Source organism: Corvus kubaryi, unplaced genomic scaffold (assembly GCF_017639235.1).
Source record: "Corvus kubaryi isolate FWS band 111438036 unplaced genomic scaffold, C.kubaryi_AGA036_p1.0 37266, whole genome shotgun sequence".
Taxonomy (NCBI): domain Eukaryota; kingdom Metazoa; phylum Chordata; class Aves; order Passeriformes; family Corvidae; genus Corvus; species Corvus kubaryi.
The window spans coordinates 7,000,235-7,015,012 of NW_024581081.1; the positions used below are offsets into that span (position 1 = coordinate 7,000,235).

General features: G+C 45.0%; 1 long non-coding RNA gene across 1 annotated transcript; it reads left to right on the plus strand.

The window, feature by feature from the left end:
- The first annotated feature begins 250 nt into the window (after window positions 1-250).
- LOC121663217 lies at window positions 251-13,630 on the plus strand. The gene is made up of 2 exons (XR_006015567.1): window positions 251-10,587; window positions 11,457-13,630. It is a non-coding gene; the product is annotated as an uncharacterized LOC121663217 (long non-coding RNA).
- Window positions 13,631-14,778: the final 1,148 nt, after the last annotated feature.

Below are 14,778 nucleotides of genomic sequence, written 5' to 3' on the forward strand. Positions count from 1 at the left end.
TTAAAGCATCACCAAAACCATTTCTCACTAGCTGCAAGCAACTAGGGGCATGAAAACTGCTGGTGTGAGAAGGCAGCTCAGCAGCATCATGCTCTTGTCTGCTGAGGCAGAGGGAATGCACCCTGCATGGCCAGGACCATCTACACCCCCTGTTTTCACACCCTGTTGTTCCAGGAGGGAGGGCCTGTGCCCCTGGCAGTGTGTGCAGGGTGGTGTGGCTCTGCTTGACCTCAGCTGGAACATGGAACCTACATGGAACCTTCTCCATGACTGCCAGTTGAGGGGAAGAGGCAGTCAAGGAGCATGTAGGGATGAAAAAGTGTTGGGCACATCTGCAGTTCCTCTGACCAAACTCACCCTCTTGGTGTAGCTTGCACTGAACACAAGCCAAAGTCAGCTCCTGGGTGCATGGGGTGAATCAGTGCAGAGGTGCATAAGTCTGTCTGTAAACTCCAGGTCTGTCAGCTGAGGAGATTACCGCTCACCCAGCACTCAGGCACACACACCCCCCACCAGCCTTCCTTGACCTATTTACTAGCATTGAACTGGATACAGGCAGACCTTGTGTTCCAGCTGCCTGAGCTAGCACGGCTCACTTTGGTTCCAGAGGGCCAGGGGAAGTATGTACAAGCAGTTTTGCTGACAAACCTGGGAGGGTAGTGGTGGTTAGGAGGAGAATGGTAACAGCCGGGGTGGGATTGGACTGAGGTACTGACACTTCAACAGCTGGAAGACGTCTTGAGTCTCCAGCTTGGTTGGGTCCATATGGCTGCTTACAGGCTGTGGCTGCAGACAAGCTATGACTACACAAGCAGGACTTTGAGTAGAGATGTTCCCTCCCTTCCTCTCCCCATGCTGCCCCATGGGGTGCTGCAGCTGCCCCAGCAGCATGCCTGCCCGCCCCTCCCGTGGCTGCCCTGGTCTCTCCTCGGACTGAGCATGGTGTGCTCATGCAGGGACTGTTCATGCTGAGCTGGCTCATGTCCAGTGCTTGTAGCAGCACACAGCACAAATGACAGGGATCTGTGCTGTTCCCCACATGGGACAAGGATCAGCCTCTGCTGCAGCCCCTCTGCTTACCCTGTCCTTTCACCTTAAGCTCTTCATCTATCTGGGTCCTGTTGCAAATGCTGAACTAAACCCTTAATACCCCTGAGCAGGGATGGAGGGTTGAATCAGATGAAAGATTAGAGTATCTTAGCGGGATATATGCTTAACTAAGGGTCCTGGGTCTGTAACTGAAGTCTAAAATGCCCCCAGGCAGTTGGCTACACCCCTGGTGGTGCCAACGCTTGCTAGGCAGCTGCCTGTGTGAGCTGCTGGTCCCTGTTCATAGTCAGATCTGCTGCTCTCTGTTCAAGACCAGGACACCAACCTCATTTGGTGGGCGTCCTAACCCATTGGCAAGAGAAGGTGGCACATGAAATACTCTGCACAACTCTGCAAGCCTGAGGCAGATGTCTGACCTGCAGAGTAGGATTTACACAGCCTGTTCCTCCAGACACAGTTTCTTGCTTCTCCCCTTTTCAGTCCTCCAGGCACTTTTTGAGGTAGCCACCAAAGCACATGCTTGAGGTGCTGGCAGAAGAGAGAGGCCTGTGCAAGCAAGAAACGTGGTCTATATATGAGAAGCATGGGAGTTCTGGCATACAGCACCTTCAGTTTGTACATCCCAGAAAAAAAAGAAAAAACAGTAAATAAAGCTGTCTGCTTGTTTTGGCTCAGGTGATTGGAGATTTAAACTAGGTAGTGTGAATTAGTATAATTTAATTTTCATCACTGTCTTTTATAGGCTGTAAAGTTCTGCATCTCATATGACTTACAATCTTTTTGGGCTTCATTTCTGATCTCTTTTTAGACCTTGATATATCCATGCTATTTTAGTCTTGCAGACTATTTTTTGATAATATCTACAAGATACAGCTTTTTTTTTAGCCAGCCTGGTAGCTCAAACTGCCAGACTCTCCTTCTCTTATACCTTGATTTCTGCAACATCCTTTCTTGGGTTGTGAGACACACACTCATTGACCCTGTAGCTGCATACACTTTACAGGGCTGCTGCAAAAGTTGTTTTCTTTGCTTGCTGTTTTGTCACCTCTTTTCACTGACCTCCTTACCTCTTCAGTAAGAGAAGAATTCAACCCAATTTATACAAGTCCATTTATATTGTGGCTGATGGTATTTCTCTGTACATGCAGATGGGCTTCTTTGCACGTGCACAATGGGTGGAGTGATTTGCTGTGCCCCAGGTTGCTGCAGGAAGGAGCACACCCCTTGGGCCTCATTGCAAATGAGCTGCAGGCCATTGAATCACTGGCAATGGCTCTTTGTTTCCAGCACCACCTTTCCTGGTGTCCCAAGGCCCCATTGCTGTCGCATCAAGGATATGCATTACTCCTGTGATGGGCAGGAGAGTGAGGAGCCCTGGGGAAACCCAGCTACAGGATGTCAGAATAGCCCTGACTCCCCCGGAACAAATTCCTCCCACCCACAGCCTAATTGCTGTGAGCTCCAAGTTGCCTCAAGAAACAGGTTGTCAAGGGGAGGCTTTAGGACAAAGGGCCTGTTTTTCATTATTCTAACCCACAATGGGCCACTCAGAAATAATCTGCAAATTCAGGTACCCCAAAGCCCCTTCTTCCCTTTTAGATCCCACATAGACTCTTTGTCCTTCATCAGCTTTCCCATCTCTGCTGAGATGTGTGAGTTATCTCTGGGGCTTATTTTAAGGAACACTATGGTACTGATCTGGAATTTTCCTAAGGTCTGTGCCATACACGTGCATATATTGTAGAGCTGCTCTCTACAAGCACAGGTTGAGTCTCACCGATTTTAAACCGTCAAACACATCTGCTTATCTTTGTTTTAAGAACCTTCCGAGCCTATCTCCATTCTTTCCAGGACAAAATACAAGGTGAAATCCCACCTTCAAGGAGATGCCCCATATTTCCCCATACTTAGATTTTTACCCCTGCAAGTTTGTTCTCTTTATCATGCTCCCTTTCAGGACATGCCTCAGGGAACATCTGCTTCCCAGAAGTTCCCTAGACCATCTGCAGTCAAAGTGGCATTGGCAAGTCTGTGGGTGTCCCACTGCCCTTTGGGCTGGCCAGGCAGTGATACTGCAAGGCTACTGCACTTCTAAGTGGGGATGACATTAAGTGGTATCATATCCTGCTCAATTTCTTTGCATGCTGCAAACAAGTTTAACTCGGATCCTAGAAATGAAAATAGACATATACAGGCTATAAGTTCATGTAGATGCTTAGGAAATAAATATCCTAACCCTGATAAAAATAATGAAAGAAAATATTCTAGATTATTTTGGTGAATTCTGTTCTCTTACTGTCACACAGAATTTGCCTTCCAGGCTGTTGTAGGGCATCAATCTATTTTGTTTTAAGATGGTAGTTTCTTTCTTCCTGAACCATATTCTAATATTTGCATTATACAAAATAAAATAGTTTAGACATTTTAGCTTGTCTGTGCTAGAAAAAGGTACTGTTACAACAATGCAGAAGTAATCATTCACACCTACTGTGCAGACAGCATAAAGACATTTCATAATAGAACAGCAATTCCCAAGTAAAAACTGGAAGAAATTAAGTGGTATAAGTCAGCTCTCTATCATCCAGAGAAGGGATTTTGCCAGCATAAATGAGTTTGGTTACAAAACCTCACAGTTCTTACTGCAATTATTATACTAGGAAAACTTGTAGATCCAGACTGCCTACAAAAACATGACTGCAGCAGCCACCAATATCCCGAGGACTTTTTTAACACCGAAGTCAGTCCAGTTGTAACTCTTGATTTCACTGAAAGTTATTCCAAGAATGACTTCGTCCCACTGGACTGGATTCCCTTTCATAACAGGAGCATAAAGTGCTCTTCTAGTACAATCACATATTCCAGGAAATATGTAAAAAGGAAAATTATTTTTTATGCTTGGGGGAGGGACCGTGCCGTGAAAATGAATCATTTCTGAACTGGAATTCTTCTACTCCAGTAAATATCCAACCTCCCACCAGCATGCTGCCCTCCTTATTTTGCAGGCTTGTGAGATTTTTACAGCTCCAGGTGGCCTCTTTTCCCCTCCTAGATAGTGCCACTTGGCCTCACAGCCAACACAACAGCTAACCAGAACTTTTTTTAGCTTGATAAATATATCTGTGTGAAGGCATTGTGTGGCATGTATGAATCCAAGAGGGGCCAAGGTGTGAGCTGGGCAGCACGCAGCCCAGGGCTGAAGCAGCTCTGTGCCAGGCAGGAGGAACTCTGTCCCTCCCAGCACGTAAGCACTAGGAGCTTACAGCACATAGGGCACAGCCATGCAAATCCCTCTCAGCTACATGACTTCCCAGCCCCACGTTTTAGTTTCCACCCAGAGCTCAGCTGCTGTGTGCTGGGCATGTCAGGTTACCTGCAAATGAGCGGCTTGGGCACTTGGCCCCATAGTCAGCCTGTGCTCTTCTTCTTTATCTGGGCTCTCCTATCTGCTCTGCTGTATTATGGCTTTTCTAAGCCTGACAGAGAAATAAAAGCACTATCTTCCCTCCACCAGGAGAAATGAAGCTGTTTCTGGGCCTTGAGGCAGCAAGATATGGGGAATGCTCACTTAAGCTGGCTGTCACTGATGGCAAAGTAAGCAGCTGGAATGGTGGTGGCTTTCCTAGGTATTTTAGATAGAGCAGACTTGGGAAGCTGGAATGGGAGGATACAAAGTACTGCCCTGCTCCCCCCTCTGCTATTTCCGCCTCTTGTGATGGTGTTAGGACAGCATATCCAACTCTGCAAGATATTCTGTCAGCTCCCTGTAACAGCTTGACCATTTCTATGTTCCTTTGAGTGGTAAGAGCCAGTCCCAGACCTGGCCTTTTATCCTTGGAGTGGCAAAAGTCAACTTTGCCAGTTCAGCTGGGGAGCCAAGAGAAACTTTGGCCAGTCAGACATAACCAGGTGCCTGGAAGTGCAACATTCCCTGGGCCCGCTCTACCAAGCACCACACAAGTGGTTGACATGTTTTGGTACCTTCACTTATGATCAACACCAACCTGTTTGACTTTATATTGCAGCAGCCTAGGAAAGTGCAGATGTCAGCGACTGGACCTCACCTTAAAACTCATTTAATTCAGACCTTTGCACTTGTCTGTCAGCAGTTTTGCATGCAGCCAAGTGATGCTCAGACACTAGGTGATATGGCCTATGTGTGCAGTTTCAAATGGTTCTAGCTTTGACTTATTTTCCTCTTATGTTTGGGATGCTTTTTAGAGATGGTGCTTCATTGCCAGGGTGTGTGTAGCTCCATAGGATCAATGGTGAAGAAAGCCTGTTTCAGAGGCTGGCTTCTGGCAGGTGTTCACATGCGGTCAGCTCAGACCTGACTTTGCACTGACTGTGACTCAGAGCGTGTCCCTCACTGCACTGTGCAGGGTGTAGGCATGTGCATCTGCGCAAAGCAGGTGCAAACCACTGCCATTCATATGTGGAAATGGTCCTCCTCAGGCATCAGGGGATGTGTCACTTGGTGTGTTTTACCTCCCTGAAGAATCACGCCTTGGGCTTCCTTTCACTCCCCTGCTTGGGTGAGGGGAGTTTGCTTTAACATGTCAGGTTGAAAACTTCAGATGGTTTAGGAGTTGCCTCACGTGAAGCTCAGCTGTGACAGCTCAGCAGTAGCTGCCTCAAGGGGAAGGGGAGAGTGGGAAGTGAAGCACAGACACCCTACAGCTGTAGGACTCTACCTGTGCTGCTCTGCCTTTGGCTGTTTTTGTGAAACAGTGCAAAGTTTATGCGTTCAGTATCTGTCCTGTGCGCATATTCCTGATTCGTTAAAAGTCTGCCCATTATTCTCCTTCATCTGTTGCACGCAACTACAGTTTATCCTAATTTGGTGTTTGGAAAAATCTTGTCACTCAAACACTAACAGAAGGTGAAAGTAAGCAAGGAGGAAACAAGGACAACTGCATATATTCCGTGCGGGTAGATTACTTGTTCTTTTCCTGTGGAACAACTGTGGATGTTTTTCTTACTTAAAAAAAAAGAAGAAAGGCAAAAAACCCCAACCACCAACCAAGCCCCTGACCTCTGGCTAACTACCAGCCTCAGCTACACCAGACATACCCAGCTGTATGCACGTAGCTGAGTGATGCCCTCCCAGAGCAGGGCACATTCCAGGGATTTGGCTCTTTGGGATTAACTGTCTCTTTCATCAGCTTGGCTTGGACTACTGTTGCTGTTGATCATGCAATGCAAATCTTTCTGAGAAAGACTCTCAGGCTATTGATTACAAAACACAGCCATTTTGACAACCACCTCATAGGATCCAAACCCTCAGTGTTGTGGGCTGTTGTTACCATTGATAAGAACCGTGTTATTGATCACAGCCAAATATGAAAATATCCATCCTTTGCACTACGCAGTGTTGAATATCTAGTGAAGCAAGATGAAAATTATCATTTATGTCACTTGGGGGAAAGAGCTCTGCCAGAACGTGGGAGGATTTACTTTATCTAACATCCCACCTAATATTAGCGGCTGAGAGCAACAAGCAGGGAATTACAACATTTCTGCTTGTGAAACATCATGCAAGGAGCAGAAGGGTGTGGATTTATCCACACCTCATTTTAGGTGTCTAAATGAAGCATCAAAGTCAGGAGCAGAGTTGTCCCAGGCACTTCCTTGGAGAGAGACGCGGTTAAGATTTTAGGAGGGATAAATTGCTTTCTGCAGGCACCTCCCTCTCTCTCGACCACAGACGACCACAGAGAGCTGCACTGCTCACCTCCTCACTGGCTGCAGTGAGGGAGCAGGGTGGCAGAAACACTGCCTGAAGGGAAGATACTGGTAGTAGTTTGGGGCCTCTCTTAAGGAAGGGAAGAGGGAAATTCTAAATGATTAGCTCAGGATCCCTCTGGCAGGGGACAGCCACAGCCAGCAGTAGTCAGCATATACAGCAGATCCTGTTATCTCCTGCCCAGAGGTGTGCTCTGGAGGAAGGTTGCACTGGGACAGTCCCCATGAGGTAAGAACCTCCTGTGATGCCAACCCCGAAGCTCTGCTGATTTACATTAGGATTAAAATAGCCCTCAGAGGTTTCACACTAATGAAAGTCAGTCAGACTGGGACATGAGGGCCAACATATAAAGGAGTGGGCAAAGTAGCAACTTTTCTATGTGCAGGGGCTCTGCTCTAAAGATGGACTGCTGAACTATTTATTGTGACATTTGTCTCTCCCATCTGCATAGGAACAGGTTTACCTCTGAACAGTATCACCATTAGAGTAGGTACTGGGCAGTTTTGAGAAACCTTGGGCCTAGGCCAGGATTGTACTGTGGTAACAGAAATTTTAAACAGCAGTGTCCCACACTCCCTGCCTTCCACAAGCTTGCTCACAGTGTATTCCCTGTTAATGCTTTCTGTGAAAGCTGGCAAGATCCCCTTCTCAAAACCCAGGGGACTCCTGGGTTTCAGTAGAGCTGACATTCACATGAGCTGCAGCCAAGGACAAGTTCTGTGCACCTTCTTCATGCCAGCATGTGCAAAGGAAAAGTCAGCTTTAAGCTTCCCTGCAGACCTTGCTTTCCTGGGGTGCAGGGCACTCCTTCATCTGGCCACAGAAAGCCACTGTCAGCAAGGAGGAAGAGCAGAGAGGGGGGTGGCTTCAAGAAGTATTTGGAAAAGTTCCAGTTCTTGCAAGGCCATTACAATGCTGAATAAAAAAGGTGGGCGGTTTATAAATTTGGCGTGGCCAGCAATGACAAAATGACAAAGGCCATTTTCCTGGTGGTCAGCCTCAAGGTTGGGAAGGAGGGGCAGGTGCAGCTGCATGTCAGAGCAGTGGTGGTGAAAGTGCGCATTGCTATGATCACATAGAAAGCCAGCCCCCAAGAGATAATGAATGGCTTTGCGGGTCTAAGGTGCTCCAGATGTGTTGGGACAATTGATAGAGCTTACAGTCCTATTGCCTGACCCTCACTCTCCTCTACCCCTTCTTCCACGAAGGAGGCTTTGCAGTCCAAAAATATGAAAGAGCGCTTCTGTGTTGTTCTTTTGCACCTGACTGTCTGCCATGGTCAACATGCTGTTTTTAAAGTAGTTGGGTCCAGAAAAGATAATGTTAAACCTTTCAAAATACACAGTTCTTTCCCCCAATTGGGAAAGGCCCTATGGATGTGTAGCCATAACATGGATAACCAACAATAGCTGCATGCCTATCCTTTGTTCTCCTCTCCCCAGGAGCCTGTGCACCCCTCAGTTTCAACTGCAGTGGCGAAGTTTTGGACAGAGCAGGTGCTGGCTCAGGCAGGTCCCCACAGACACTTGTGCTGCCACAGCCAAGAGCAGGGCACACTGCAGTGCTGGGGCAGGGAGCAGTGCAGTGGCAGGGGCAGAAACACTGCACAGGGGCTCAGCAACCTCTCTGCCTCAGAGCCTGCTTGTTCCCTGTCGCTGTGGTGGAGGAAGCACCTGGGTTGGAGAAATGAGCTCTTTAACTGCTGCCTAAGATCAAAATGAAGAAAGCCTCCGGAAAACTGGCAGCTGGAGAAATAGAAGAGGATTTTGTATTTTGCACACCACTGTGAGAAAACAGAGTAACCTTCCTTCTGGGCTGGGAGACAGAGGTTCAAAGATTTGCCTCTCAAGTCTGTGCAACCAGTGAGACACACCTGCTTGTGTAAGACCACATTTGAGGAACACCTTCGTGGGACACCACCAGGACCTGCTGTGAGGACAGGACCAGGGACAGAGATGGGAATTGATTCCTTGGAGCACTGGCCTGGGTCGCTGCAGGAGGCCAAGTGGTAGAAGTTTTTTGGAAACTAAAGAGATCTCATACGGAGAAGTAGCAACATTTGCTGCTGTCTTCCTGTGTGGGTACTCTTTTTGGTCATGCCTCTGGTAACAAGGAACTTTCCTCTGATTTCAAGACTTGGTCTTGATGACCAGCTTGCAGTCAAATATTTTTGAGTCAGATTGTCCTTCAAGCTGAAGAGTTTGACTTTTTCCCTCCTGTCCCCCCACAGTGTTTATGGTGAGAAATCATAAGCTCTCTCATCCTTTGCTTTGCTGAAGTTCTTCCAGTGTCTTCCAGGATAGGCCTTCTATTCCCTGTAATTTTCTTGGAAATGTGTTCACAGCACCTCTTCCAGTTTGAGTGCTTTCTGAAAATAGATCTAACTGGAATGGTATACAGTATTCCAGATGAAGTTTCTCCAGTGTCTTTTCCACAATGCTATTAGAATTATTTATATTGCTTTTCTGTCTGATTTTTACTACACTATTTGACTCTATTTGTATAATTTCATCTCTGAGGGATTTCTGTCTGTGATATCCAGACTTTTGCGTACCATCAACACCCTCCAGCTATTGTTGACAGATTTCATCACATATCAGTCATGTTTCACAACACTCTTGGTTTTTTTAATGTCTAAACTGTCAGTAAAAATATTGGAAGTCCTAAGACTGGTATTTGTGGAACCCCCTCATCCCAGAACAGCACCTTTCCAATGCAACTTGTCTTCTTCCCTTAGGGCAGTTCCTCACTGCTTTACAGTTTGCTGACTAATCTCCATCTTCTTCAGTTTGCCTTTTAATCACCAAATGTGATTCAGTGGCACTGAATGAGATGCTTTACTGAAGTCCAGTAGTTGAGACAGACCATGTTACCTCTGCCTAAAGAGGGATTGAGTTAGTCACATCTAAGAAGGATAATTGCTTAGTTTGACATGATGTAGTTTTGAAAGACCCATCTTGCATCTTATCCTGTTTCCCAGCTACTCATTACATACAATTTGTAGTTATTCATTCTCTAAATTTGTTCTAAAGCTCTTGATATGCAGTTGGTGGATGATCTGCTGAGGACATGCTCCATAAAATTTCTCCTAAATCAGATGCAGGATTTTTGTGTGGCAGATCTAAATAATATGCTATGCCTACTTGTGCTTTCATCAGCTTTTAACATGGTGTGGTTTTAACTCTTAACTTATCAGTCAAGTGAGTGCTTGCTCATGAAGCTGTAGGCAGATTCACTGACCTTATTCAGGACTGTCCATGTGTTTTCATGTATTTTATGCTTTAGTTCTCGGGTTGTGCACTGTGTGAATGCTTTGTGCCTTCAGGCTCTTGGGAGAATGAGTTGTAAAATTTGTAAAGAGTTGCTTGGCTAACTGTAGAATATAAAATTAGTGTTTGAAAAGGGAGAGCAAAACAGCCAGGGGTAAATGCAGTTTCTCCTTGAAGTCACTCAAGTTTTTTGACAGCTGCAGTGTTGCAGGAGCAACTCAATGTCATGGGAACACGGGAATTTGTTTTCATCAGAGAGTTGCTTTCCCTGCCAAGCTGGCAGCAGCTATAGGTGAAGCCTTAACAGGGAAACACTTTCATACTGCCTGTGCTAGGAGGGGAGTCCTCCACGAATGACTAAGCGACAAAATAGTGACCTTCACCTTCTGATCCTCTTCCATCTTCTCACTGCCCTTGTTGTGTTTTGAGGGTTTTTTTTTTTATTTTCTGCTTACCAAGATGCTGGATGGCAGTGAACACAGGGATGCCTAAGGATTTGCACATTGCAAGGGCAGAATTCAAAAGGTGAGAAAAACAAGTATTGTGTAATGCTCAGTTTTCCAGCTCAACAAAGCTAAGGTTTCCTTCAATCCTCAATCTGTTTCCTACAACCATTCTGAGGATCATCCCCACAGCCTGCTCTGAGGTGTGGGATATTCTGGAAGAATTTAGTTTTTAGCTTTGATCCTGAATCACACATCTGTCATTTATGGCCCAAATGTCTCTACCAATTAGGTGATCCACTGTGTTTTGTCCACCACAGGGAGGGGAGAGAGATTCCTTGAGGTTAGGCATGTAACTTAACAACCCTAGAGAGACACAGCCCAAGATAAGAGTTAGAGGGGATGCTGATGGCCAGCCCAGTGATAGTGTTTGTTTTTGCAAGTGTTGGAGGGTGTGTTCCCCAGACATATGAAGAAACAGCAAAGAAAATACCTGTTTGCGAGGGTGAAAGGGAGGTCAGTAAGATGAGCATTGCAGTTATTTGCTAGTATAGGCTCCCTCAATGTTGTCTCCATACAGTAGCATACAGGCACTAATAAGCTGGAAAAAGATGGCCATGGCCCTGTGGATTTAGAAAAACACCAAAACACTCTCTGCTTTTAAAATTCTATTTCTAAATTCTTGCAAGCAGACTAAAATTTCTCTGCCATGGATATTTCTGGAATGGTCAAAGCACAGTAATTAATGTTTTGAAGTGTGCTGTCTACTTGTACTTGAGATACTGCCATCATATATCTGGTTTAATCCACTTCTCATGCTGCCAGGTACATAAAGCAGATGTCTGTCATCACTGACCAGTTTTGTCCCAGACCAGTTCCCTGAAGATATTCAAGCTGCTGACTTGCGATGTTGCCGCTTTAGTCATTATTGTGTTTCCTCCTGTTCCTCAGGGTCACCGTCTCTTCTTTCCTCCTCATGTTGAAACAGGGCTTGTTGAAGGACCTGGTTATCAGGCACTCTCAAAACATGGCCAAGGTCAGTCTGTTTTCTCCACTGTACTGTTTGTACAGCTGTGGGTAATCACACAGGCTCTGAAATCTCAGCATTCCTTTGGCTCTCTGGCTGCTTTATGATCACTGTCCCCCCGCAGGCATCCGCATTGAAAGCACTTTGATTTCTGGGGAATAGACATGTTCTTCCAAGACTTCAACTTGTACAGGTATATGTAAAATGTATATTTAATAAGGCTGGCTCAAAAGTGCTTACAGGGGAGCTTAGTGTTGATACTGATGACTTCCATATGGGATGTATTCTTGTCATGGGAACAAAGAAATTATTTCACCCATTTTGATATCATATTCTTGGACCAGTGGGTAGAGATATGCATGTCATGTATAGGTATCCTCAAAAGATCCGTGCTCCAAGCTTACCCTATTGTGTTCATTACCCTTACCAAATAGCCTGTAGTAAACTTAGAAACCACTAATAGAGGCATTTAAAAGGCATTAGGATTAATGTGTCAGTTCTTACAGTTTTCTAAACAAGTATTGATTCTCTGGGATTTTTTGGAATAGATGGATTTTCCTGGAGGACAGAAAATAAAACCTTCATGCTGACTTTTTAAAGGTGAGGTTATAAATGCATAAAACCTTTATTAATTTGCTCTCTAGGGCCTTCACACTGTGACAGAACTATAAAATGTTCAGTCTGTAATGAGTACAGTTTTAATATGATTTCAGTTTTCCAGGTCAGAGCTGATCATACAGCACAGCATTCAGGAAGAGCAGGGCCTGAATTTTGGAGATACCTGCTTAAGTAAGAGCCTATGACCAAGTCACAGCATTGGTGTATGTATGAAAGTTTTTGTGAGGAGGTTTTCAGTCCTCAGTGTCTTCAAGGTCGTCACCCATGACACAAAATGACACTGTTAGACTACTACGTCTTCTCCTGCTCATTTTGAATGGACAAAGGTCTGTACCACAACTGTATTTTCTCTACTCATCTTGAATTCTTTGTTTTGAGGCAGCTCTGTGTCCTTGTTTTGATGCAGCTGTGTCAAAACCCTCCCCTGAGACCAAGCATAAAAATTCTGGTTTCTATGCCTGGACCAACACAGATTTACCTTTCTGCAGTGTATGAGAAAACTCATAAGCTCCCTGTGGCACAGAGGCAGCAGATAAAGCCTATTAGTGTGATGCCAAACATTGTTCCAGAGCACCTGGATATAAAAAGGCAGAATTAACTCTGTGTTAGCATTTAAACAACCAGGTGAAACCTGCCAGTACTGGTCACTGTGACCCACTCGAGCAGAAGAAACTTGGATGAAAGTAGCCACTAGGTGTGGGAAGGTACAAAGCTGTGTAGGAAAGTAGATGGAAGACCACCAACACACTTTGAAGCAAAGGCTTCTTCAATACAAGTCTGTAACTGGCACCCCCTGTTCTTGATCCCTCATAATATGCTTAGCTTAACTAATGCCAGTCCAAAAGGCAAATGGCCATTCTCTGTGACCAAACTGGTCATGTATCAGTCTCCTTTCCCTTCCTCATCAGGTCTGGAAGGTCCCATGCACCAGAAAGAATTCTTCTCCCCCTTTCCTATCAGCCTCAAGGTTCCTGGGCACTGGGCTGACTTCTCCCTTCCTTACCAGCCTTGAAGGTCCCAGGCACACAGGTTGTGATGACAACAAACCAGGGAAGTGTGGCAGAACACAGAGCACTGTCTGTAAAATCAAGCGGTTAGGAGACCAAAGTGGAACTTGGACCACAGTTGCTGCTAGACAGCAAAACCCATGATATCCCAGTGGTCAGGGACACCACCATCATCTGCTTCCCCCAAGTTCTGAGTGAGTGATTCATATTTTTCCACATTTTTTAATTCTATATTATGATTATTATATTGATACTGCAAGCCAAGTATTAAGATTTGACCCATTCTGCAGAGCATCCATGTGATTAGGAACTGTAAGCCAACCTGTGATACAAATTTTGTGCTAAGCTACTTAGAAAATTGTGATATGCTGATTCTGATTGTAAAAATCCTGTTCTATTCTGGTCACAGAATTGTATGCTATGCCAATCATAAAATTCTGTTTAAAAAAATAAAGCTTTAATTGTAATTACAACTTTGTGTCATCATCATTCCATCCCCTAGTGTTAGGTGACAAAACATCTTTCGTGAAAAATCTTTTCTGGCCCACCTGGGAATAAATCACTTAGAAGAAGCTGCATACAAATACCTGGTACAAATGTAGCTATTTTTTCACCAAGGGAAAAAAATTCGTTCTGGTGTAAGTATATCAAATAGCTCATTCTCCAGTCTAATAAAAAGCAACAGGTGGCTCTTCAGCTCTGCATTGTGGAAGGGGTCTACTAAGTGGAGTGTCTGTGGCCAACCACAGACAAAACAGTCTGATGAAGTCACAGAAGGTCTCTGAGACCAGCAGTACCAACAGAGCCTATGCTCAGGGGGCACCTAATCTCCATTTTCCCCCTATAGTCACCATTGACTCTCCACATGCACCAGCCACTAATGTTAGTGTTACCAGAGGGTTTTGCACTGAAGCATGTAGGAGGTGTTTAGTTTGTTTCTTTATCCTGCAGAACAAGGGGAGCTTCTTGTTGGGGTTTGGAGTCTGTCACTGGGAGTGGTTAACATGAGGTGTGCAGGATAGCTTATGCAGGGAAGGTTCCCCTAACCTGTCATTTCTTGTGTGGGTGTGTTTTGCCCTGGGGCAACCTTAACTGCTTTTTTAACAGAACTTTTTGGTGGGAATTGTTAGGAAAGCATTTCTCTAACTACCTAAGCTTTGCTGTGTTTTTTTTTTTGGCCCTACCTATACCGCAGTGTAAAATATTCTGTAGATTGGGAATTCTCAAGACTTGGTAGTCATCTCAATGGCACCCAATTTAAAGAGAATTATTCCTGATTTACATAGGCATGAATAAGGGCTTTCCATATATAATATAATATAATATAATGTAATATAATATAATGTAATATAATATATTGCCTCTCTCAGATGTAGACACAAAGGCCATTCTCAGATTCCTTCTCATAGAGAGTTAAGTTCAAATGAATCAGATTAACTCCTTTGCCAAGAGCCATTACTTCCAAACTGCAGCACTGGAGAGGACCAAGAGGGTGAAGGAGAATATGTATTTGGCACTGCAGTGCAGGGGCACAGGAGATCCTGAGGGCTGTAGGAACTGAAAAGCATCTAAGGTTTGTAAGCATTCCTTAAGGTTTGTAAGCCTTCCTTAAGGTTTGTAT